We start from the raw sequence: 27,542 nt of genomic DNA on the forward strand, positions 1-27,542 counted from the left end.
GGGCAGGACTTCATTTCTAAGGTAAAAGATAAGGCTTTCCTCCCTCAGAAGAACTAAGGAGAAAAGAAAAGTTCTCTGTACGGGGCTCAGGCCAGAAGCCACAAGAAACAGAGATGTCCCCCAGGAGGCTGCACTGCTATCTCAGAAGCCAGGCTGGGGGATCACAAGCACACCCAGACATAAGCACCAGGGAAGCAAAACATCGCTGAACACTTGCTACTGAAGCTGCAAAAAGCCTAGTCTTTCAAATCAAATCATAACCTTAATTCTCACATAATGTGCAATACCCAAGATCCAGGCAGAACTAGCCCCAGACAGCCAGCACCTTACAATCTTACTCTGTGTATTTAAACCACAACAAGTGAGATCAGCTTATCAGAACTGGTGCAACTACTGAAAAAGGTTAAGCTTTGCTCTTGCATTCTTCCCTTCCCTATCCTCTTGCTTTAAGAGGAAAACAAAGCACATATTTACATCTCTGGAGCGCCCTCCTCTTACATACACCCTTTTTCTGCATCCTGGGGCCTCCAATCCAAACCAGCACCAGTAGAAGTGTTGTTAGGCTCAACAGAGAGGTCAATCATTTCATAACCAAGAAGCTGCAAGACAGTTACTGCTGAACAGAAAGGCAGGCGAGATGCAAGGAGAACACTTTGCTTTCTCCCTCCCCCTCCCTACCAGGGAGCCAGGTCAGACCCTTCTTCTGGGCTCGTTAAGTTGCTGCTGAGGCATCCTGCCTTGGCATAAAAGGGCCAACCTCAAGAACCAAGGAAAACAAACATTCATGTTTCACCTCTTTTCAATAATCTATCCTTTTTGAACACAGCTGCAGAATGCACTCTTTAATTATCTTCGGTTTCTAAAAATTAGTTCAATACACATCCACATAACAGAAAAACAGGAAAACATAAAGTTGCCCATTATCCCTGGAAACATCTACAGTTAACAATCTGGTTTTTCTGTTGTGTAGTTCTTTGTGTATACTTAATGGTAATTTCTTTTACCAATTTTTTTAAGTGGGATCATAGTGTTCTGCAACTAACTTTTATCATCAAGGGCATATTTCCTTAGAACCCATATTAGAACCATCTCATTCTTTTCTGATAGGTAATTAAGGCATAGATTTCATTAACTGCAAACACTGTACAAAAAGAAAGTACAAAGTTTCTTTTTTTTTTTTTTTTAAGCATAATCAGGCACTCTGCTCAATAATAAAGCATTTTGGTAAATGTGTGATGAGTATCCCAACCTTTGCATAAACTGCCAGGACTGCTAAGTGCATTTCAGTTTAAGAAAACTATTTAGTGTGTGCAGGTTGAGGGAGGGAGGCAAGTACAAAAATAAGAGTGAGTCCAATACTGCTTACTAGATCACAAACATTCCATTCGGAGGGAGCCAGGGATCTGGAGCAGGAACTAAAACAGAATAACCTTTCAAAAGGTAGAGATGAACTCCCGCTGCTGGTCACAGCTATCAGGAGAAAGTCAGCCCTAACTGCTAGGCAGCTGAAGCCACGAATCTGTGATGCTGACAGAACCTAGGGGGAACTCTGTAGCTTGGAATGCTGAAATAAGCTGCAAGCGCTGCTTTGGGCAAGCCACTTGAGCTCTAAGAACCAGGCTCCTCTTCTATTAAAATGAGACATTACCAGCTACCTTGGAGGGTCATTTTGAGGATAAAATTAAATATGGAATGTGAAAGTTTAGCACAGAGCCTGGCCTATAATGGCTCCCAATAAATGCTAGCTGTTACCTTGATGTTTGTAAGGTAAGGAAAGGCCAACTCCTTTTTTTTTTTTGAGACAGGGTCTTGCTCTGTTGCCCAGGCTGGAGTACAGTGGAGTATAATGGGCACAATCACAGCTCACCACAGTCTCAACCTCCCAGGCTTGAGCGATTATCCCATTTCAGCCTCCCAAGTAGCTGGAATTGCCGGCGCATGCCACCATGCCTGGCTAGCTTTTTTGTTTTTTGTAGAGATGGGTTTTCACCATGGTGCCCAAGCTGGTCTTAAACACCTGGGCTCAAGGGATCCTGCCACCTCAGCCTCCCAAACTGCTGGGATTATAGGCGTGAGCCACCAAACCTGACCTTCAACTTTATTAAAATAACAGTACCTAGAGGCAACAAGCTTGCTATTATTCCATCTACCTTTCAGTACAGAACGAATAATAAATGACAAAAATAATTTCTATAATATCAGCAGGCAATAGATAATGCCAATCATGTTCAAACCTTTGACCAAATTTCCAAACACCCTGTAGGCAACAAAACTCTCCTTCTCACCCCACCCTTAACTTTCCGGCAATCTCAAATATATGAGTATGAATGTTCTGATTAAAATGGGGCTGAGGAAACAGAACATGCCCCTCTCCTTCCTTCTGCCAGCCCTAGACATCATAAACACCCACAGGAACAGAGTGGGAGAACCACTACCTTACAGAATACACAAGGTCTGTGAGTGGTATCAAAAGACGCAATTACAACACATTTAGTTATAGAGTTAACTGTATTTTACTCACGATTCATAAATCAGGGCAGACTCCATTCTACAAAATTGAAGGAAAGCTCCCAAAAGGCAATGGCAGAACAGTAGGTATTGGAAGATGAAAACAAAGAAACAGAATAGAAAAAGCTGACTGGTTAACATCAGGTTACTTCAGGCTACTTCTCTGTAAGGGCTAAATAAAGCAGAAGGGACTTCCTTGCTACGCTGACTCAGGTAGACTGGAATCTTCTGTTTTCAGGAAAAACTGGTCTGTTCTGGGATCCATCTGCTTTCTTAACATTTCAGTTTGATTCCATCACTTTTAGCATGAGTGACTCCATTTTGGTTTGGTACGTTTGGCTGGGGCCCAGTAGAGGAGCTCAGTCTAAACTAACGGCCACCCATAATTTTTAAGAGCGTCAAGCAGTTTTTATGGCACATCAAGGCAGCCCTCTAAGCCTCAGAACACAAAATACCTAAATTTCTTTTAGGTCAGCTCCCAGAGAGTAGGATTACTATCTATTTTGCTACTTATGTAGGACAAAGTGCCGAGTACACCGTCCGGCATACTGCAAGTATTCAATAAGTCTGTTCAATGTATAAATGATTGCAATGCAAAATGACCTAATGACTTCAAAGTTTTTAAGGAATGAGAAAGACATATTTCAAACAGGTCTTAGAAGAGAAAACCACCATAAATCCGTAAATCTCCAATACAATGCCTGAGTATAGTGGGCATACAACAAATATTTGCAGAAGAAACAGATGCTGTAAAAATAATAAACCAGAAACACGGGGAGTAATTCCTTTTGTATTATAAGATATTTTCTAGACAGCTGAAGACTTTGTGTCTGGCTATTTTTATTTTAAATATTTTCAGATGGGAACTGCTTAGTATATTTTTTCAAAGCCTACAGAGAATGCAGTTTAACCCTTTCTTTTTTATGGTGGGTATATATTACAATGCCCACAAGAGCGACTGAGGTTTTGTTAAACTGTGTGCTGCTGACTATATGGGATTAGTCTTAGGTGAGAGCATCTCAATTACATACCCTACATTCCTACCAATCCTGAACGAATGCAGGCATGCTCTCTACCAAGCACACCCCAGGGACTGAAGCAAAGATTCTTCAACTTTTTGTGCCATAGACCCCTCTCACAGCTTGGTGAAGCCTATGGACACTGTAGAATAAAGTTCTCAAATGCATAAATTAGAACACAAGGGATGGCAAAAGATTCAATTATGCTGAAAGGGAATTATACTAATAATTATGATAGAGTACTAAGTGCTTATTGCCGTATTTCACAAGATCAAGCAGCAAGTCAATAACCTACCATAACTCAAAGTAATGATGAGCACATACAGTATTTGAGAGGTATGTAAAACTGTAAGGCATATGGAAATAACTGACGTGATATCACGATATAATAAGAACTATTTGGTCTTGACACAAGAGCATCTAAAACCCTTGGCATTTCCTGAGGGAACTGGGTAATATTAGGAATGCCTTTTGTTATTCAGAATAAGCCCCTATCAACTGTACCTGAGTCCATGCTAATGAGGTGACTCTTTTTGGGCCCTAGATAGCTTTAGGATTGGCGCTGGCTGCCAGAGTAAAAACTTTGTGATTAGAGGGTTGGGATCTTCCCCCTACTCCTCAACCCCTATCTCCTGCGAGGGGAGAAAGGTGAATTAGTTACCAATGGCCAATGATTTAATCCATTATGCTCACATATTGGAACCTTCATAAAAACCCTTAAATGGTGGGATTCAGGGAGCTCCTGGGTTGATGAACTTATCGAGGTGTTGTTGGATGGCAGGCTCAAAGAGGGCATGGAAGCTCCAAACACCCCAAAACCCCATCCCATACCTTGCCTTACGCATCTCTTCCATTTGGCTGTTCTTGAGAGGTATTCTTTCTTTCTTTCTTTCTTTCTTTATTTATTTATTTATTTATTTATTTGAGATGGAGTCTCTGTCACCCAGGCTAGAGTGCAGTGGCACAATCTCGGCTCACTGCAAGCTCCGCCTCCCAAGTTCACACTATTCTCCTGCCTCAGCCTCCCGAGTAGCTGGGATAACAGGCTCCCACCACCACGCCCAGCTAATTTTTTGTATTTTTATTAGAGACGGGGTTTCACCGTGCGAGCCAGGATGGTCTCCATCTCCTGAGCTCGTGATCCGCCTACCTCGGCCTCCCAAAGTCCTGGGATTACAGGCGTGAGCCACCGCGCCCGGCCTTGAGTGCTATTCTTTATAATAAACCAGTAAATGTAAGTAAAGAGTGTTCTAAGTTCTGTGGGCCATTCTAGCAAATGACTAACCCTGAGGAGGAGGTCGTGGGAACTTGATTTATAGCAGGTCAGTGGGTGTCTTGGGGTAGTCTTGTGAGACTGAGCCCTTAACTTGTGGGGTCTGTGCTAACTTCAGGTAGTTAGTGTCAGAATTTAACTGATCACTGGAGACACAGTTGGTGACCAGAGAATCAGAGAAGTGGTTGTTGGTGTAGGGAAAACTCTGACACCTCTGATGTCAGAAGTGTTTAGAGTAGAAACAGATCATGGTACTGTGATTTTACTGATGTTATAGTCACAGGAACCGCTACAGGCTGAGTATCCCTAGTCCAAAAATCCAAAATCTAAATGCTCCAAAATTGGAAACTTCGGAGCACCGACATGACACTCAAAGGAAATGCTCATTGGAGCATTTTGGATTTTCAGATTTGGGATGCTCTACCGGTGAGTACAATGGAAATATTCCAAACTCCAAGATCTACAACACTTGCTGGTCCTAAGCATTTCGGATAAGGGATACTCCATCTGTAATGCTACTGGGTTTGCTGACTACATTCAAAATCAAAGAAAATATTAGATTTTCAGTTACTGGTGAGTGAAAATAAAGATGTGAACTAAAGGAAGTCCAGGGGATGGGAGGTATCAGCTACATCTCAAAAATACAGTCACCACCACCACGAGTCATGTCTTGGGACCATGGTGCATAGGTATTGCATATATGAATAACGCAATAAAGCCAGCCCCACCACTACAGTGCAAACAAATCCACCTGAAAATGAGAAAGCCTCGCCAGATGCTATAGTCATCAAAGAAATTAAAATCAACATGAAGAGCAAATTCTAATGGGGCAAAACTCAAGTGTCCATTGGTTAGAATAATGGAATTAATTTCTACACATTATAAATTCTTCATCAATACCAGCACATTACAATCTTTTCAAATGTTACAAGTACTCAATTTTAGTGTGATGTGATTTATTGCCTATCTAGTCCTTGGAACACAACAACTCAGTCCAATACAGAAACAGATGGAAAAGCATTTTCAACTGTCAACTTGATATTATCACTCCCAGTGGAAAAACAAGAAAAGCATACCCAATAATACCTTTGATATCTCATTTCAAGAAACTCTTAATCAGGTTGCAGCTCACATCTGACAACCACTGCAGGCAAGTGGGCAAGCCTTTCCTCTAGAATATTCTTCCACTGACTCTCCTCCACTAGTGTCTACAGGTTCTTCCAGATCCAGCCCAAATGTCTCCTCCCCTTCCTTCCTCCATAGGCCTGCTCTCTCGGGTCCTGAGGGCACCTGGTCTTCTGCTGTAACACCTGCCACGGCCCTGAGTCCTTCCCCTATACCACACGCTGGGGACAGGATGCTGTTTGATTCCTTTCTGTGTACCCTGAAGGCCTACATCAGAGTATTTGTTTAACACACACACTTTAATGTGTGAGGTAGTTTCTGTTTCTCAAAAAGTGTAAAATGCATAATATAACAGCAATTCACTCCGATTAAATATATTTACTTGAAAATACACCGAAGTGTTGCAAGTAAACTTTACCTACAACATGTAGGTTAAACATGAAAGAAACATAAAACCCTTCCACTTTCTTTTTTTTTTTTTCTTTTTTGTTTTTGTTTTAAGACAGAGTCTCGCTCGCCCAGGCTGGAGTGCGGTGGCTTGATCTCAGCTCACTGTAACTAACCTCTGCCACCCAGGTTCAAGCGATTCTCCTGCTTCAGCCTCTGGAGTAGCTGGGGTTACAGGCGGCCACCACCATACCCAGCTAATTTTTGTTTTTTTAGTGGAGACAGGGTTTCACCATGTTGGCCAGGCTGGTCTTGAACTCCTGACTTCCCAAGTGATTCACCTGCTTTGGCTTCCCAAAGTGCTGGGATTACAGGCGAGAGCCACCATACCGGGTGGAAAAGCCTTCACTATCTAATTTTACCTAATATGATGTAGGGAAAGTGTGACCAACAATATTTTATATAATCAAATACACACGGGGGAACCTAAATTTCTAACACCTTTTCTTCAACCCAGTCATTTAAGTTAACACAATATCTCAGGCATCAATACCACTTATCAGGGCCCACTGGGTGCCAGAGGCCATGCTTTCTGTGGATTATATCTCATTTAATCCTCACACCAACAATCTGAGGAAGATACACCCTCGTTCCCATTTTACAGAAGACAGACTATCAGGTCAGAAACTGCTGTGCACTGGGTTGAAGAGTGGGGACAGACAGGTAAAATGATTTAGAAAACAAGGCAACAGAGGCAAGGAGACTGACCATGTGCACAGAGGGGAGGTCAGGGCGGGGGGTGCAGAGAAAACCACCTGAGGGCGAGGTGGCCCGAGGCCCGGTTGGTCAGGGAAGGCAGGCGTTCGTCAGGGAAGGCAGGCGAGGTGGGAGGTGTCTGAGACTGAGACAGCTGAGGCCTGCGAGGTGGGGACTTGGCCAGGTTTGCATTTCCAACAGATCTCTCCCCAGGGCTGCTGGGGAGAGAATGGGCTTGATGGACAAAACAGCAAAGGAAGGATGACAGGCAGGAGGATGAAATGGCGTTGGCTCATTTACCTGCCTTCATCCCCAAAGAGACAGCTGCTGGAGGCAGGGGCCTTGTAACCCAGTACCTGGCACTGCACCTCACACCCAAAGTGAATACATCATGATGAAGGAACAGACAAGCAACTGAGGAGAGAGAAGGGACGATCTCACCTAGGGCAGTGGCAATACAAAAGGAGAGGAGAGGATGAAGTCAAGAACTATCTAGAAGGTAAAGCTGGCAAGAAGTGGTAACTGAATGTGACAGGTGAGGGCTAAGGATGGGGCAAGGTTAGGAGAGCTCAGTGGGAGATGGCAGAACCACTGTGACCAAAAAAAAAAAAACAATACAGAAATCTGAATACAGATTACAACTCAGTATCTATTCGTATGGGTTTTCTCTTCTCAAGGACATCTTATTCCTGAACAAAATGTGGAAACTGTGCAGATAGTGAAACCAGGGTCTGCTGCAGCTCAGAGAATAATCCCCTCGCCCATCCACCCTCAGTCTACTCTGGCATTCTGGCAAAAAAATTATCTTAAAAAAAAAAAAAAAGTAAATGTATATGAACAGTTGTTATGTCTTCTACTTATTTCCAGCAAAAGAGATAGAATTTTAAATAGTGCTTATGAATAAAACAGACCTGGAAGGGACTACGTGTGGTGGTCTCTGGGTAGTAGCAATATGTATTGGGGCTTTTCAGTAAGTTATTTTTCATATATACGTATTTTTGTAATCATAAAAAAGGTTATTTTTAATTTTTTTAAAAGTACCTTTTTCTTAAACTTTAGTCTTTTCAAGGTTACCGTCTACTGCTTCTCGGTAAAAACTTCTAGGGGCAAAATCATTTCAAAAGAAGAAAAAAATCTTCATCTTAGGATAAACTCTTTTAATGTACAAGTGAAATGGCATATAGTTCTAAGTGCCCCCAAATGCTTCATGACACAAAAGCCTTTAAGTCAGGAAGCACAATATAGTATAAAAACAAACTTCCAAATAAACCCCAGAAACCAAAAGCTTTAGATGGCAGTCTAAAAGCAATATTCAAAAGACTGCCCCTGCATTTGCATAGATAATTATCTAAGAAGAAGATCTGTAGCTTAAATTAAAATTGTGATAATACTAAGCACTGGTCTGTTTCATGAAGCTGATGGTTCAAAATTGAGTTTAGATAAACCATTAGTGTGTTAACCAGATAAATACTCTTGTTCCTTCTTAGGAAATGCAGTAAAATAAATGTGATTCAAATTATTACATATGTGGACACAGTATGGAATTACCTTGACAGCATCAAAATTAATTTTTTTTTTTGAGACAGAGTCTCGCTATCACCCAGGCTGGAGTGCAGTGGCCGGATCTCAGCTCACCGCAAGCTCCGCCTTCCGGATTTACGCCATTCTCCTGCCTCAGCCTCCCAAGTAGCTGGGACTACAGGCGCCCGCCACGTCACCCGGCTAGTTTTTTGTATTTTTTAGTAGAGACGGGGTTTCAGCGTGTTAGCCAGGATGGTCTCGATCTCCTGACCTCGTGATCCACCCGTCTCGGCCTCCCAAAGTGCTGGGATTACAGGCTTGAGCCACCGCGCCCGGCCCAAAATTAATTTTTTAAAAACAAAATAATTCATAGTATGGGCTATGCCTCAAATCTACAAAGCCTTTGTTCAAATCTTTAAAAGTCAAACCCCTGTTCTCCCCATCATAGACAAAAACCCTTGGGTGGCAGACTTCGGTAAGCCAAGTGTGGGTTGGATCTCAGTCCTTGCTTGTGCCACTGGCTGGGTGCCTTTGTGCAGCCTGCAACTTGCACAACCATACAGTGCAGCCCAGCCACAGCCCTGTCATCATCTTTGAGGTTCATGGTCGTTTCCAAATGAATAGAAATTTACACATTTCCAAATGAATAGAAAATTACACTAATTCATGAGTGCCAGGCTCAATCACAGGAAAGGGCTCTCAGCATGTGTTATAACTATCAATTATTTACAATTTTAAAATACGCCAGACTAGCTTTACAGCACTAACTGCATTCTTGAGTAAAACTTATCACATGTGTTCAAGAACCCAGATCTTCATTCTGATCAGTGGTAGAAACAGGTTTTCCTCTCACACCACTTCAGTTCTTGAAATAAACTACACTCACCAAGTAACCATTCCTTTTCTTTAATTTTGATCAACAGGCAAATCAGAACTTTTGCCAATAAAGGATATTAGTTAAAAGCAGTCTAATCTATTTTCCACTTTATACATTTTAGACTGCACACAACACAACACCAACGGTAACAATAACAATACTATTCATTGCTCCTTGGCATTCTCAGAGTTACAAATGTTAGATAACTTCAATATATGTTTATAAAACTCAGGCTGTGAATGTGAAAGCCCAGGCGACTGGCCAGAAGACCAGAGATCCAGCAACTGAAGCCACACGGCCAAGCCTTGTGGTGGGTGCCTGAGCAGGGAGGCCCGCACCCAGGTACGTGTCTTCAGGCAAGAGCTTTCCCAAGAAGTCAAGGAATTCCTCTACAGATTCTTGCCACAGAAAATCATATGCCCGCATCAGGCCTTGCAAAACGATTCTCTCATTGTAGCTGCTTGACCTCCCTGTAGGCCCCACTGGACATCTCCATCCCAGAACCCCCACCCAAGGATGAGGTGGAAACAGAGAAGCAGGAGAAGAAAGAAGTCCCTGAGTGTGGATTTCTCCCCGGGAATGAGAAGGTTGTCGCTGCTTGCCATGGTTAAGCCAGAATTCTGGATTCTCAAAGAGAAATGCATGCTGATGATCACATGGATCCAGCACCTGATCCCCAAGACTGAGGATGGAAATGATTTGGGGTAGCAATCCAGGAGATGGCGCTGGAGAGGGTGAATGCCGTCAAGACCAAAGTGGAAGCCTTCCAGACAACCATTTCCAAATACTTCTCAGAACATGGGGATGCTGTGGCCAAGGCCTCCAAGGAGACCCATGTAACAACTTACCGGGCGTTGGTGCAAAAGTTGGTGAGATAAGATGGTGTGTGGGGAGGTCAAGGCCAGGGTACTGGACCTGAAGGCCTTCTGTGCTGAGCTTTATCATATGATCAGCACCAACCTGGAGAAAACCACAACCCAAAGGGTGAAGAGAAAGCATCTGTGTACTGAGCCCAGGGCTGGAAGGAAAACAAATGATCTATACTTTGTGAGGGGGCGGGGAAAGAAACCTCAGGTTGTATCCTCCTCGCATTTGATACCTAAAAAGCAGAACTGAATGGCAAATATTTTCTTCCTGCTTTTACAGATGAAGGAAATCAAAGAAATACTGTACAGGACAAAAATGAAACAGTATGAAGTTGCACAGACAACGAAGTTTCCAAGTCTTAATTCGTAGCCAGTGCCTAACCCCCTGCTAACATTTTTCTTTACACCTTTACCTGTCCTGGCTCCCAGCATATGAGGAAGAAAATCTCATCTCCTTTTAGCACCCATTGCTCCAGGTCAGTTTCCCCAGGGCTGTTGTGTCAGTACTGAAGAGAAGGAACTGCAGTACTCTTAAAATCACTTCTAGTTCCCAATTCTACAAAAATAAACTGGCTAATAGGATGAAAATACAAAAAAAAAAAAAAAAAGATACCCACAAAACAAAACCAAAAAAATGCCAACATCAAGAACATGGTGATACAGGTTAGGTATTACATATAAATTGCAAAAAATAAAAACAAAAAAGAAGCCCTCAGCTGGTAAGCACCCATGGAGTAGACCCAGCTTGCCAAAAGTTCATGTGAAAAAGATTTAAGGATTGTAATTGACTGTAAACCCAAGATAAGCCAACAGAATGGCCTGGAGAACAAAAGAATGAAAAGGAACAAAAAGCCTAGGGCATTAGGAGAAATGTCATCCTCACACTAAGAGAGGGGTCACAGCCTCACCCTCCTTCTTGCTGATCAGGTCACACAACAAGTTTCATTTTTGGTTTTAGGACACTTTCAAAGCAGCAGCAACAAGGGTCATAAAATGCATGAACAGAGGCTGGGGGAAGGAGGCAAAAATGCCTTTAGCTTGGGAAGGGGAGACATGGCAGCGGCCTTTAGAAATCTGTCGCAGGGAAGAGGCATCAGCTCCACTTTTCTCATAAATGGGAAAGAAAGAGGCTGGGCGTGGTGGTTCACGTCTGTAGTCTCAGCACTTTGGGAGGACAAGGTGGGTGAGTACTTGAACCCAGGAGTTCAAGACCAGCCTGGGCAACACAGCGGTGCACACCTATAGTCTCAGCTATTTAGGAGGCTGAGGCAGGGGGCTCACTTGAGCCCGGGAGTTCAAGGCTGCATTGAGCCACGACGGTGCCACTGCACTTCATCCGGGTGACAGAGCAAAACCTCGTCTCAAAAAACAAACAAAAAAAACTAAGTAAGAAAGATTTCCACTTTGAATATATTACAAAGACCTTTCTTTCCACTAGAGCTCATTCAAATGGTACAGAATTCTTGAGGAGTCAGGCATCCCTTAAAAAGTTTCGAGCACCACAGGCTAGGGCTTTAGGGCTTTATTTAATAAAGACAGGCAATGAGAGCCCCCCTCTACCTTCCAGGGCCTCCTGAGGAGGTTCCCTCCAGGCAGGATTTGAAAACGGGTTTTTTTCTCCCCCTTCAGGCCTCTCAACTTCTGGGGGTGGGGTTAAGTGCTGACTTCATTTTCACGAGATCAGATATTTTACAATCAGGGAATTTCTGGAGAACCAACACCAAAACCAAGGCTGACAGGAGCTAAAGACTGGCTTTGCCAGCCAAGAGCTGCTGCTGGGAATGTGCTCAAAGCTTTGTTGTGGCCGGGCGCTCTGGCTCACACCCTTAATGCCAGCATTTTGGGAGGTCAAGGTGGGAGGATCACTTGAGGTCAGGAGTTTGAGACCAGCCTGGCTAACATGGTGAAACCCCCGTCTCTACTAAAAACACAAACATTAGCCGGGCATGGTGGCGGGCGCCTGTAATCCCAGCTACGTGGGAGGCTGAAGCAGGAGAACTGCTTGAACCCGGGAGGAGGAGGTTGCAGTGAGCTGACATTGCGCCACTGCACTCCAGCCTCGGCAACGGAGCGAGACTGTGTCTCAAAAAAAAACAAAGATTTGTTGTTTGTCCCATGCCAAGGGAGCGCTACTGTATGTAGAGGGGCTTCAGTGACTTACTGGAACTGAACTTTGATCCACTCACCACAATGCAGGAACAAGAACTCCCTCTACCAAGTGGGAATTGTCGTCTCTGAATCCTAATGACATTTTCAAAAGCAAGGCTTCATCTTGATTTACAATTACAAGAGGAAAAAAATAAAATAAAGATCAGCCTTAAGGGGAGGCGCAGGGTAATGAAATCTTACTAATGTAATTCTCTCCTTTAGAATGTATTTAGTAAATGCTTCCATTTCATAGACATCTTAAAGAAGATTCGTATAGTGTTCTGATTCTCTCTGTCTCTCTCTCTCTCAGGATGGCATCTACTCCTCAAAAACTAACAAAGATGATTTCTTTCTCTACATTTCCAGCTCTGAATTCTTTCCTAAACTTCGCTAACATTTCCAATCACCTATTTAAAGAATCACCAGGCCGGGCACAGTGGCTCATGCCTGTAATCCCAGCATTTTGGGAGGCCGAGGCAGCCGGATCACCTGAGGTCAGGAGTTCAAGACCAGCCTGGCTAACATGGTGAAACTCCGTCTCCACTAAAAATACAAAATTAGCTGGGCATGGTGGTGCACGCCTGTAATCCCGGCTACTCCAGAGGCTGAGGCAGGAGAATCACTTGAATCCAGGAGGTGGAGGTTGCAGTGAGCTGAGATCGTGCCACTGCACTCCAGCCTAGGGGACAGAGTGAGATTCTATCTCCAAAAAAAGAAAAAAAGAAAAAGAATCACCAGACTTCTAGTCCTTGACCTTAAAATATCCACATCAAGCTCATTCTCTTTTCCTTAAAATAGGCCTTTCTTCCTACTTCCTTGTTTCCCAAATGCCTTCTAGGTAACTGGGCTCAAAACCTGGAAAGTGGCTTCTGCTCTTCTTTCTCCTTACTCCCTCTTTCCCTCAGCTCTTTGAGTGCATATTCTCTCACCATGAGCCCAAAACCTCAAGCACTGGTCCGGGCCTGCACTTGCTTCAGCCAGACCCCAGCAAGACCTCTCCTCTGCCGCCTCTGGCATCTCCCTACATCCATCCTGCTATTCAGCACAGCCTGATCTTCTGGAAACAAATGTCTGATGGAGTCAGCCTCCTGCTCACAAACCTTCTAGGGTTCCTCTGCAATCTCTACCAGAACAAACACAGTCCTGCTAACCCTCAGAGTCTCCCACCGATGGCGCTCCACTCAACTCTTCCTGCCTTATTTCACCTGGCTTCTCTGTAAGTTCCGTTTGTACCAAACATGTTTCAAACACACCTCCTAAACCTCTGTTCATTTGGGTTTCCACCTCCATGCCTTTGCTCATGCAGTTTCTTCCACCTGCAATATTCTTTGTCACCCCCTGGATGGGACCTTTGAATCACTCACTCAACTTATTCACTTCTGGGATGAAATGCAGCCACAGGAGGCTGGAATGGCTGGTATCTGGTCACAGAGCCAGGCTAGACACAACTAGACCTCCCCAGTAAGGACTGGTTTTTTAGGTCACACCGGGTCCCTATGATTTGCTTTTAATTGGGATAAAATTGTCCTGTGTGAAATTTCCTTATTAGGCTAAAACCTATAAGCCCACTAAATTTAAAAAAAGAGAGAGAGGGAGAGAAGAGCCGCCACTGCCCACATTTCCAGGGACGTGCAGGGATTCTCTGAAACTCACAAGCCTTATCAGGTCTGCACGCTCATGTTGAGCAGTAGGTGCTAAGTGACTGTAAAGGGCTGTGGTGCCCACCCTGGGGTCTTCATGCAGGGCTTGAGGGTAGAGTCACCCTCTGCCCCATAGTGACAGGCCAGCTGGGCTCCACTGCCTCCATCTGTTCAGTCACGATTAGCACAAAAACTTGTTAGGTTTAAATAGCCCCCAGATCGGCGGAGAGGTACTCCAGGACACTGTGGACCTTGCTTAACACCCACACCCAAGCCAAATCTCTGGCACCCAGAATAAAAACGATGTTTTTGAGAAGGACAATAAGTTAACAGTGTACAATCAGTTCTACTTATCCCTGATCAAAATTAACAGTGAGGTTGTAAAGTGGGATTTACTACATTTGGGAAATTATTACCTCTGTATACCAAGGCGCTACTCAGGTTTACAGTTCTCCACCTGCTTTCCAGCAGGCCGACCCTGTGACTGCCTTCACCACCTTCCCCCAACCCACCCCACCCCAGGTCAGCAGCTGGGTCTCTCTCATCCTGGCAGTTGTGTCTCAAGTGCTGACACAGAGTAGAGGCACAAGAAATAGATTGTGATCAACATCGAGCTTGAAGCGGCCAGATTTCCTGACCAAGAATGTCTGGAAACACCACACTACTCCCCCAAATAGTGTAGTTATTGCAAAACAAATACAGAGTTGTGTGGTCTGGTGGTCTTGTACATCAAGCTCTTTCCTTGGGGAAAAATATCCAGAGACCACAATCTCAGCTGATTTACACACTAGAGAACTGACAAAAATCAAACTTTGGTACGATGTTCTTTCAGTTACACCAAAACTGGATGGCACAGGCTTGAAGGGTTGCTTTTACTGAAACACAAGTGCAATATAAATCTTTATGTATTACAGTCACATAGTTCTGGAAATGGAAGGAGAATCCCTTCCCTTCACCTGGAAATTCAGGAATACAGCTTTTTCTGGAACCATAAGAAGGCTTTAGCCCTAGATGTACTAGCAATATCTCATGCTTATAATACAATTAATTGATTAATAAACAGTACACAAGGGGCCACAAACTCCTTACTCATAAGCGGGCTTTTGGTTTGTGTTTCTGAAGTCAAATTTTACAAGTTCTAACACAGGGGTATCCAATCTTTCGGCTTCCCTGGGCCATATTGGAAGAATTGTCTTGGCCCACATGTAAAATACATTAACACTAATGATAGTTGATTAGCTTTAAAAAAACAAATCTCATACTGTTTTAATGAAAGTTTATGAACCTTTTTTGGGCCACATTCAAAACCATCCTGGCCTGTATGCAGCCCACAGGCCGTGGATTGGACACTTGCTCTAACATTTTAAACTTGGAAACTGACATATTTCTTTTAAAAGCCTAACACAATAGAGACTGACACAATAGACCAGCGTAAATGTCTCTAAGCAAATAATGTCTCAAAAATATGACAGTTTATTTCCACCTAATGACTGGTTTCCTTTGGGCCCACCCTTTAAAAAGAACTTCCGCAAAAATACCATTTGGCTAATTCTCTGCCTTGGGCAGTCCTACAATTATAAATTCTGCTAAACAAATAAACTTCCTTCCTATTTTTAAAGTATTCCAAAATTGGAAACTCTATGTCTCTGGTTGGCAAACTACTTTCTGGAGTCTAACAGCCTTAGCTGTGAAGAAATTCTTCGCTGCACTTTGAGAGATGAAAAAGACCAGGAACTGTCAAGGAGTCCCTCCCTATGCCTATTTCAGGGAAGGGGAACTAAAGGCACAGAGTCGTGACCTTAGACAAGGTCACACAGGCTGCTGGTGGCAGAAGCCAATGTCATCCTCTCTCCCCCATTTTCCCCTTAACTGATCTAAGTGACTTGTGGCCTGAAGAAAGCAGTTTGCTCTTGTTCAGTACTAGGGATCAGGGTTTGTGTTTCACTCATGCAGAATGTGGTAGAACAACAGAAAGAATCTAAATATTAGTGTCAGCGAAAAGAATCAATCTCTGTAAAACACTTAAAGAGATTTATTCTGAGCCAGATGTGAGGACCACGACCCATGACATAACCCCAGGAGGTCCTGAGAACATGTGCTCATGGTGATCGGGGCTATAGCTTGGTTTATACATTTTAGGGAGACACATGACATCAATCAATATACGTAAGGTATACAGTGGTTTGGTCTGGAAAGGTAGGACAACCTGAAGGTGGAGGGGAAGTTCCAAGTCATAGGTGGATTCAAAGAGTTTCTGAGTGGCAATTAGTTGAAAGCGTTATTACTTAAAGATGTGGAATCAACAGAAATAAGTGTGTACGTTAAGACAAGGTCATAACCTGGGTAAACACCAAGGTTTTTATCATGCAGGTGAGGCCTCCAGGTAGCAAGCTCATCAGACCTAACAAAAAATGCGCCAGACTCTTAGTTAATTCTCTCCTGGTACAGGGAAAAGATCTGGAAAGCGAAGGGAATTCTTTAGAGAATGTAGATTTTCCCCACAAGAGACAGCTTTCCAGGGCCATTTCAAAATATGCCAAAGAAATACATTTTGTGGCAAAATATTTCAGTTTCTTTCAGGGCCTGCTATCCGTCATGTGATGTTAGACTAGAGTTAGGCTGGAATTTGAGATCTGTTTTGGCAGTCTTAAGATCTCTGTTTTACTGTTTACACTGGTCAGTTGTGCCTGAATTCCAGAGAGAGGAAGGTATAATGAAGCATGTCCCCTTTCCCATCACGACCTGAACGAGTTTTTCAGGTGACCTGAATGAGTTTTTCAGGTTTCTTTGGAATGCCCTTGACTGAGGAGGGGGTGGTCCATCGGTCAGTTGGGGTGCTTCAAATTTTGTTTTTAGTTTCCATTTGAATGAGTGCCAGGTGGTGCAAAGAGCTCTGTTTGGATCTTAGCTGTGGCTTTCGGAAAGACATCTCACCTGTAGTGCGCTTCGTGTTTCTTCATCCTTAAAAAGAGGGAATACAGCTAAGCAACTACAAAAGTCTTTCTCCACCCCTAAATTCAATGATGATGATGGTTCACGGGTACTAAGTGGGTTATGTGGATAAATTGTCAACAGCTTGGATGATAGATATTTATTATCCCCCTTTTAATGGATGAACATATTCATGTCTAGAGAAAAAAAATAACTTACTTAAGGTCATACCTCCACTGGTAACGCGTGGAGAGATCGGACCTAGACCAATGATTCCATGGGCCCTTTCCTCCTTATCACAGGTAGACAATCTAAGACCGTTGGCTTGACTTGCAGTCACAGAGACACAGATTCTGAATTGAATACAACTGGAGCAATCATTTAACACAATGTTCTCATTTTATAGATCAAGGACTGAGGCCCAGGCAAGCATAACTTGCCCTAGGCCAAAAAATGTATTGGAAACATGTAGCTACACCCTGCTGTTCCTAGACAAGCTCATCCTAAAGAGTGCTTGACAGTTTACATGCACTTACATCAGCTCATCTGATGCCAAACAAGGCTACCTGATGGGCAGCTGGCATTGATCATCTTTCCCATGTCACCTAGCCAAAGCTAAACAGCAAACACAGAGCACACCGGGACCTGCACCCCACGCCTGCTATTGCCTGCCTAGTGTGCTATCTATAGGCTGATAGAACATCCACAGTATGATGCTCTAGAGAGTCTATGCAGAATCGACTCCTAAAGAGAACTTTCCAGGTAAGCTGAATCACTATGAAACATGGTGCTGCGGTACTTTGAAAAGAGTATCAGAGAACAAGTGAAAATACTCTAAAATCCACAACTCAAGTCAACAATGAAATGCAGTCTCATGTGGCCACTCAAAACTGACCTCTTTCAGTCTATCATTCAATTGTCTGAACCTCCTCCCAATCCTCACCTTCAATCTTCTATGTGATTTTTCTCTTATTTCCTGTTTCCTTCTCTCCCTAACTGAGAACATCACAAAATTCAGGGATTTAAAAAAAAATGTTACACTTCTTGTATAGTTTCAATATGGTGTATCTATTTTTAAAAGCAGATTAGTTGAATGTTTTATGTCTCTCACCTAAGAAAGGGGAAAATAGTTCAGTTTCTCAGTGGAACAAGATATTTTTCTAAGCTCTGCTGCCCTTGTTTCACATCCTGAACATGTGTTGTAATCCCTCTGTTACAGAGATAATGCAGGTACAACAGATAAAATATGAATTTAGAGCCAAACAAGTCAAGCTTTAATCTTAATAGCTAGGATAAGGTACCGAGCCTTTCTGAACTTCACTTTCTTCATATTTCTTTTCTGCAAAAAAAAAAAAAAAAAAAAGTGGAAGGAGGAAATAATACCACTACTGCCACAATTATTTTGAGAATTAAATTAATTATGAGACTTGACTACTCCTAACACAATGGTTGGCACAAATAAAGTTCTCAAAAATATAATCATCTCCTCCCTTATGTTACTCATGCTAATATAACTGTCCCTTCTATTAAATGCCCTTTGCAGGTGATGTTTTTCTGAGCAAAGTCAATCTCTCATATTAGAGGGAAGAGATCCATTACACACACCTACCCATCTTCTAGAGGATGCCTTCCCGGAAACAGAAGCACTCAGTGAATGGGTAGGTCACTATATCCCAGTGCTAGGAAGCTAAACAGCCACATTAGACACTGGCAACTTTCACTCTCTTCAAATACTCAGGCTGTGCTTCTTCTTGCACAGTTAACACAACTGGTTGGTCCTCCCAGGCTGCAGAGACACCCTTCACATATCAAAGTATCCCCACCCACCCCAACCCGACTACTCGGCCTTCCTCTCTTTGCAAGAATACACTCATCAGGTGGTTAAATCAAGTATTATGGGTCAGGCACAGTGGCTCAGGCCTGTAATTACAGCACTTTGGGAGGCCCAGGCAGGCATATCACTTGAGGTCAGGAGTTCAAGACCAACCTGGCCAACATGACGAAACCCCATCTCTACTAAAAATACAAAAATTAGCCAGTCATGGTGGCATGTGCCTGTAGTCCCAGCTACTCAAGAGGCTGAGGCAGGAGAATCACTTGATCCCGGGAGGCAGAGGTTGCAGTGAGCCGAGATCGCACCACTGCACTCCAGCCTGGGCAACAGAGCAAGACTCCGTCTCAAAAATATAAACAAACAGTGTTCTGAAATACAATATATTGTTTGATAGATGTGCATAGTTTTGATTTTAGTAAAACATTTTGAAGATGAAAGTGCAAACAAATCAGCAGAGCAATATTAACAACATACATCAAAAACAGGTGTCCAAGAACTTTTTAAGTTCTGCCACAAACTAGCTGTGTGATTTTGTTCAAATCAAGTTACTTCATCGCTCTGGGTATCAGTTCCCCACGTAGAAAAGAACAAACGGAATTACATTCAAGATGACATTCTGGTTTACACCATAACTACATTACTAAATGCTACTAGAATGACCACCACCCTAAGCCACAATTACCGACAGGTATTTGTGGGCCCTAGGCAGTGCTGGTATGAAAAAAAGGTCTGAGTAATTTACTTAAAGTGATGTGCCTTCCCCAAGGTTAAAAATCAGTGGTCTCAAAAACAAGGCAAACAGTTGAAAAGCAACCCCGACTCCATTCTGAAACACGCTAGAAAACTACCGGTAGTATTTCCTAACTATTCCTTTTCATAATCTACCACATCAATGACCTACAATTACCCTTGACTTCACTCAAACCTCATCTTCTAGTCTCCTCCAAAATCCCAGCAGAGTGATTATTTGTGCACATATCACATTAAAATTAAATTATCTCCACAGGTCTCCCTCTCCCCATTAAACTGCAAGCTACCCAAAATACAAAAAAAATTAGCCAGGCATGGTGGCGTGTGCCTGTAGTCTCAGCTACTCGGGAGGCTGAGGCAGGAGAATTGCTGGAACCTGGCAGGCTGAGGTTGCAGTGAGCCGAGATCACGCCACTGCACTCTAGCTTGGGCAACAGAGCGAGACTCCGTCTCAAGAAAATATATATATCATAAATATAACCAAATAAAGGTTTTCTTATAGGTTGTACAGATGTTCTTGAATATTACTGTGCATTATAAAATAAAATTTAAAAGCACTAACATTTCTTTTTTTTTTTTTTTGAGACAGGGTCTCGCTCTGTCACCCAGGCTAAAGTGCAGTGGCACAATCTTGGCTCACTACAACCTCTGCCTCCCAGACTCTAGCAATTCTCGTGCCTTAGCATCCCAAATAGCTGGGATTACAGCTGCATACCACCACACCCAGCTAATTTTTGTATTTTTCTAGAGACAGGGTTTTGCCATGTTGGCCAGACTGGTCTCAAACTCCTGGCCTCAAGTGATCACCCGCCTCAGCCTCCCAAAGCGCTGGGATCACAGGCGTGAGCCAACACGCCTAGCCTAACATTGGTTCTACTCCTTAAAAGTTAATCAAAAGAAAGGGAGTAGGACAACATCAGCTGTCATTAGACAAACATAAATTAAAACATCCATGAGGTACCACTACATACCTATTAGAACAGCCAAATTCCAGAATACAACATCAAATGCCTATAAGGAGCAAAGGAAATTTTCATTCATTGTTGATGGCAATACAAAATGGTACAGGCACTTTGAAAAGCAGTTGAGTGCTTCTCACAAAAACAAACGTATTCTTACATTGCAATCTAGCAATCATACTTCTCGATATCTACTCAAAGGAGCTGAAAACTCATATCCACACAAAACACCACACAGAGATGTTCATAGTAGCTTTACTCGTAATTGCTAAAACTTGGAAGCAACCAAGATGTCCTTCTGTGGGTGAATGGATAAACTGTGGTACATCCAGGCAATGAATATTACTCAGCACTAAAAAATGAACTATCAAGCCATTTAAAAAAACAAAAGCACACAGGAAACTTAAATGCATATACTCAGTGAAAGAAGTCAATCTGGAAAGGCTACACATACACTGTGTAGGATTCCAACTACATGACATTCTCTATAGGCAGAACTATATATACATTCTCTATAGATAGTACGAAGATGAGTGGGTTGCCAAAGGCTCACGGGAAGGGAGGGATGAATCGATCACAGAGGACTGGTAGGGCAATGAAACTACTCTGTATGATATTATAATGCTGGATACACGTCATTATACATTTATCCAAACCCGTAGAACGTACATCACCAATAGTGAACCCTAATGTAAATGATGGACTCTGTGTGATAATCATGTCAATATAGATTCATCAGTTGTAACAAATGCACCATTCTGGTGATGAATATTAATAACAGGGAATGCTGTGCATGAGTGGGGACAGCAGCTCTATGGGAAATCTCTGTAACTTCCACTCAATTTTGCTATAAACCTACAACTGCTCTAAAAAAGTGTATTAAAAAAAAAAAGGGAAGAAGCAGCAGTTGGGCACAGTGTGGTCACTGCACACCAAGCACCATACAGAAGAAAATATGCAACTATAAGAGTTTGGGGAGGACTGAGCACAGTGGCTCACGCCTATAATCCCAGCACTTTGGGAGGCCGAGGCAGGTGGATCACAAGGTCAGGAGATCGAGACCATCCTGGCCAACATGGTGAAACCCCGTTTCTACTAAAAATACAAAAATTAGCTCGGTGCAGTGGCGCCTGCCTGTAATCCCAGCTACTCGGGAGGCTGAGGCAGGAGAATCACTTGAGCCTGGGAGGCGGAGGGAGGCAGAGGGAGCCAAGATCGCGCCACTGCACTCCAGCCTGGCCGCAGAGTGAGACTCCATCTGGAGAAAAAAAAAAAAAAAAAAGAGTTTGGGGAAAGATCAGCTTTGGTACCTAACAGGTCTTCATTGCTCCAGAATAAAATACCAAAGGGGTCTGTATGCCATGCTCATCCTGGTCCCCATTCACCTCTGCTACTTCCACCAGCAGTCTCATTCCAGCCCCACCAACCTCCTGTGACTGCAGCTCCACCAAGGGGGCTCAAATCCTTAGCATATGCTACTCCAACTGCCCAGCACACCCTGCCCTTCCCGTTATTCTCTGCCCTGCTTAGTACATTCGTCCAATGAATGAATGATTAATCAGAGGTGCTTCGGGAAAGGAATAAAGGATGAGGAGAGTTTTGATAGAAACAGAAGAACAGGGGACAAACATACATAGGCTAAGATCAGTTTAAAGAATTTTCTAAGGAAACAAATTATACTTTAATCAGCTTTTTTTCTCACTGGGCATTGCTCTGGACTGTGTTCTATTTGTGGATTAGGTGGGATTTCTATCCCTGCTTTCCTCCATTCTCTTTCAGTACAACCAACCTACGCCCAAGTTCCTGGCACACTCGAAGCAACTAGAGTTCCCAAAGCACAAAGCACAGCTGCCACCACTACCAGATAAAAAGCGCTCCACAGGAACTCTGCTGAAATCCTGGTCAGGGTTATACCAGCTTTGCTTAGCCGAGGCAGCAAATTTTTCAAATTCAAGAAATGGTTTGACTATGACAAGAAGGAGTTTACCCCCCCTTATTAAACTCAAGCATCCACTAATAAAATGTAATATGAGTCTACAGAAGAAAAAAAATTTTTTAAACAATACATCACATTAACCTAGGACACACATCAAGGATAAACCAACACTGGACTGACTTCAAGCAACACAAGAAAATTGTTGCCTAAATATTTGCTATAGTCAGATTCACACCTTACATAGGAAGGCTGCTGTGCTGTGTGCTGGTAAACAGAAGGACAACTTCTGCGGCCTACAGGCACCCAAGGTGGGCTGGTCCAGTCTGCAGGAAACCTCAAAGGTAAATAAATAAGACCAGAGTCAGGGCAGAACTTTGCATGAAAGCTTTGCTTAGAAGGAAGAGATGATGGAAGGGCAAGTTGTACTCACACTCAACATATAAACAGCAATTAGTTACTCCGTTATTTGTACCAAACACAGACAAACAAGATAGCAAAGCCACTGGGTCACATCATTTCAAAATATAAAGGACAATGGCTATCCACTGGTATTCCTTTCTTATTACTGAGGTCCAAGCTACCAATATCACCTCCTGACTGAACCAAAACCACCACCTAAGTGGTCCTTCTGCTTCCATGCGAAATATACATCAGCTGACATCACTCCTCCCTTCTACACCTTTAATGGCTTCTGACTACACTTAAAAGCAAATCCAAACCCCATTCTAAGCCTATGGAGTCATAAACAGCCTGGCCCACCTTACCCTTCCTACCTAGAGGCCAGTGCTATGCACCCAGCTGGAGGTATTCCAGCCACACCTCCCTTCTCCCTGCTGCCTGCTTGGAGCATGTTTACTGCCCTCTCACCAGTCATATGGAATGCCACCCCTGCACCACCCCACCCCGGAGCCACTCTTACTTCTCTTCCTAGCACTGACCACCATCCCAAATAATCTTGTTCATCTATTTGCTTACTGCTTTGCTATCTCTCCCATCTAGAATACCATAAAAACAGGAACCTGGTCTGCTTGTCTGTTGCTAAATCCCCAGCTCCTCAAATAGTACCTAATATAGATAGGTTATCCGTAAATATCTGCATTGAACACATTTGTTAAATGACTTGTTGAATGAATGGTGGCTATAAACCAATGTTTTAAATAATGCCCAAATATGGAAAACCTGGTTTTACATAAAATATTAATTAGCAATCAGTTACTTGCTTTACAAAATGCTTCTGTGGGCTGGACACAAGGGCTCACGCCTATAATCCCAACATTTTGGGAGGCCAAGGTGGGCAGATCACTTGAGGTCAGGAGTTCAGGACCAGCCTGGCCAACATGGTAAAACCCCGTCTCTACTAAAAACACAAAAATTAGCTAGGCATGGTGGCATATGCCTGTAGTCCCAGCTACTAGGCAGGCTGAGGTGGGAGGAGCACTTGAACCCAGGAGGCAGAGGTTGCAGTGAGCCGAGATCGTGCCACCGCACACCAGCCTGGGTAACAGAGAGAGACTCAGTGTCAAAAAAAAAAAGATTCCTTTTTTAATGCATCTTTAAATATTTAATTTATAAATCTTCAGGGTGCACACTTTTTAAAGGATAATCTATTGTGGAGAGTGAATTAACTCCTCCAGGACATAAACACTACTTATATACAAAAAGTATTAATAAACACTTGTTGAATGAGCACTGGAAAGTACACAGTTAAATGCCTTATTAATGCATTACATACACAGTTAAATACTTTATTCATAAACTAAATAATACACACCATAAACTATAAGAAACTGAACTTGGATTTGAAACACAGCAAACTTGGCTATATTTAGTTCTCATTTTCCATTTTTTCTCATAAACTGACATATGTATATTTAAAATCTACTAACTTGAAATACCAGCAATAATCTTAGCTACAAACTTTATAAGCAGGTGCAAATCCAAATAACTTCTGAAAGTTACTTGGCAGTTCTGCTGCAGTTAGTTTTGACTAACAGATACATGGAGGCATGGAAACAGTAGATATACTCCAAACTGCCAGGTTGTTGGGGACATCTGTGAGTTTACCATGAAAATCACAAAGCTTGAAAAGTTCAGTTTTATGTATAAACTGTGTAAAAAGTCAAGTGTCCCCAGTGAAAGACTAATCAAGAAATCACACTGCTCTAAAGCCCAGCCACATTCTTGACACAATGCACACCTGCCCTAAAGTTCCAGATCACGTCCAATTTTTTTAAAAAGTACATCTCATGTTTTTCTTTCTTCTTTAAGAAATAATCTCTTTAAAATAAAACTCTTCCATTTTGGCTTTATTCCTACGTCATGAAATTGCCCACTCTACACCTTCAATATACACACAATAATAATGCATTGCGCAAGAAAAACACATCCATGCTCAGTTATCCATGCGAATCAACTGACGCCCAGCCCTTCTCCTTCGCTACCAGGTGTTCAGCTGCAGTTGCAAAGGTCAAAATGAAAAAGGAAAAGGAAAGTCAGCTGCGTAACTGGATGTGCAGGTGTTTGTGTGAGGCCTGTGCTCGTGTGCAGCTGTGTGTTTCTGAAGGGGCATTCTGAAGTCAAATATAACAACTTCAGGATTATTCACATTGTGTGTATTATCTACACCTTTTGTCTTTGTCTTTAGGATATTACGTAGTTTGTAATGTAAAGTATGTTAATGACTTGCCTCTTCACCGTAAACCACATCAGTTCCATAGAATATCATTCTTAGTCTATAACTCCAAGAAATGAACTTCCAAAGAGTAATTTCATGTTCTAAAATCTTTCACAGGATAACATGCCATCTATAAAAATCATTCAATTTCAGGATATAATTTGTAATGGCTGCACCACCTAGAGGAAATGAAACATAAAATAATCACATTTTAAAAATGTATGCTAAGAGGTATACAGGAATTTGCTCCAAAAACATTTAATAGTTTTTCGCTGTTGTCCTGTAATTGAAACAGTAATTTTTAGGCCAGGTGTGGTGGCTCACACCTGTAATCCCAGCACTTTGGGAGGCCGAGGCCGGTGCATTACTTGAGCCCAAGAGTTCAAGACCTGCCTGGCCAATATGGCAAAACCCCATCTCTACTGAAAATACAAAAATTAGCTGGGCGTGGTGGCGCACACCTGTAATTCCAGCTACTGGGGAGGCTGAGACACAAGAATGGCTTGAACCTGGGAGGTGGAGGGTGCAGTGAGCTGAGATCGCACCACTGCACTCTAGCCTCGGTGACAGAGTGAGACTCTGTCTCAAAAATAATAATTTTGAAATACCAAGATTCAGAATCCAAATTAAGCTACCAGCCTACATTTCCTCTATATAAATTTTTCTAATGATTTGACACTCGGAGAAGGCTAACAATCGTCCTAAAAGTCTGTGATGGTTTTTGAAATAAGGCTTTGTTGGAGGTGTTTTCACTGTCTCCTCTGTACCAAAGTAAACAAAAATCCATCTCACTCCCACAATGAATAGCATCTTACTAAATATGTTCTGGAAAAGTAAAACTTAAACAGTACTAGCAGTAAGTTTTTAAAAATTTACATTTACTTCTTATTGGTTTTGCAATAAAATGAGTTGCGATTTGTTTTTTTTTTCTCCCTTTGGCCTTACAGTACAAAAGCATAATGATATAAAAGTAGACTCAAATCCTCAATCCAGGATGAGGAAGTAAAATATAATCAGACAACACACTGAATTACTTTTCAAACTTCTAAAAAGTTTTTAAATTTACTGATACTTATAAAAGCTAATTAGCTATCAGATCAAACCAGAATGTGTAGGTATTACCAATTTTTCTTCGGTACGAAACCGCTTTTTAATGACTCAAAACGTTTTTGAAAGTCATCTCATTTTACCACCAGCTATGTTTCAGGAAGTGATTCTAATGGAATGTTATTTACCTAGTAAGAAAATCTATCTAAAAACTTTTGCCCGTCTAAAAACTAGTGTTATCTAGTTTCTGTGTCTCCAATTTTGTCACTTAAATCACAGGCAAAGCCATACCTGCTCACAAACAGGTACTCATAAAAATGTAATTAAATAATACCGTAAAAGCATTGCATAACTGGAGATATAACCACCACCTAATTAAATTATTAATTGGTAAAGGCTCCCAGAATGGCTAACGAGTTTGTGAGCTTATTACTCAACCAGCCATACACAGGAAGCACGCCCTGCGAAGGAGCCGGCCAAGGGACTGAGTTCATGGGGTGACAGCAAGATGCCCTAACGACCAGCGAGCCTTTCAAGGCAGGGAGGGTCGCATCCTTTAAAACACATTCAGACACCTGGCACTGCAGGAGTGGATAAAAAGAATGCTATTGATGCTACTACTGTGTTCTCGAGCTGGTGGGAACTCTGGAAATCTACACTAATGCCTTCCTGTTAGCAACAGTGCAACTGGCCTGAATTTGCACCACCCAGTTATCTCGAAAGCGCTGATGTTCTGAAAATAAAACTTTGTGGGAATGGAAAGTTAAAAACTTCTATTTAAAACTCAGACCTCAGAACATGCCCTTTGAAACCAGAGGGTTAAAAACGAAAGACAGACACCCCTTGCGGGCACCAGCTTCAGCCTTTGGGCATCCTCGGCGCCCAGTCCAGGCGGCCCAGCGCAAACCGACATCTACTAGGGAGACACACGAGGGCGACACCCGCGAAGGAGACACGCGGGTCGACATCCGCGAGGTCCCCTGCCGGGGAGCACCAAGCGGCACCTACCCGGCGCGGGGAGCAACAGGGGCCGGAGGAGGCGCCCGCTGGGTTCGGGCTTCTGCAGGGGTCTCCAAGTCCAGCCTCAGTCTCCCCAACTGTGAAATGGGCGCCGTTACCTCGCTAGTCCTCCCCACAGGGATCTGGGAGACTAATGAATGAGAAATGCGCGGCTAACGACCCGGTCGCGCCCGCCGCTCCCCCCCACCCCGCTCAGCTGCCCGGCCCAGCCCGGCCCGAAGGTTACAAATGTTCCAGCCCCGCGCCTGCCGCTCCGCTCCGGTAACGGGCG

The 27,542-nt window shown here is 43.0% G+C and overlaps 1 protein-coding gene and 1 pseudogene across 3 annotated transcripts in view; one reads left to right on the forward strand and one right to left on the reverse strand.

The window, feature by feature from the left end:
• Window positions 1–27,542, reverse strand: part of TBC1D1 (TBC1 (tre-2/USP6, BUB2, cdc16) domain family, member 1) — a 249,133-nt gene that overhangs the window by 134,013 nt on the left and 87,578 nt on the right. The window lies entirely within an intron of this gene.
• On the forward strand, window positions 5,479–10,476 carry LOC105516809 (annotated as a pseudogene).

This window comes from Colobus angolensis, unplaced genomic scaffold, assembly GCF_000951035.1.
Source record: "Colobus angolensis palliatus isolate OR3802 unplaced genomic scaffold, Cang.pa_1.0 Scaffold29, whole genome shotgun sequence".
Classification (NCBI taxonomy): domain Eukaryota; kingdom Metazoa; phylum Chordata; class Mammalia; order Primates; family Cercopithecidae; genus Colobus; species Colobus angolensis.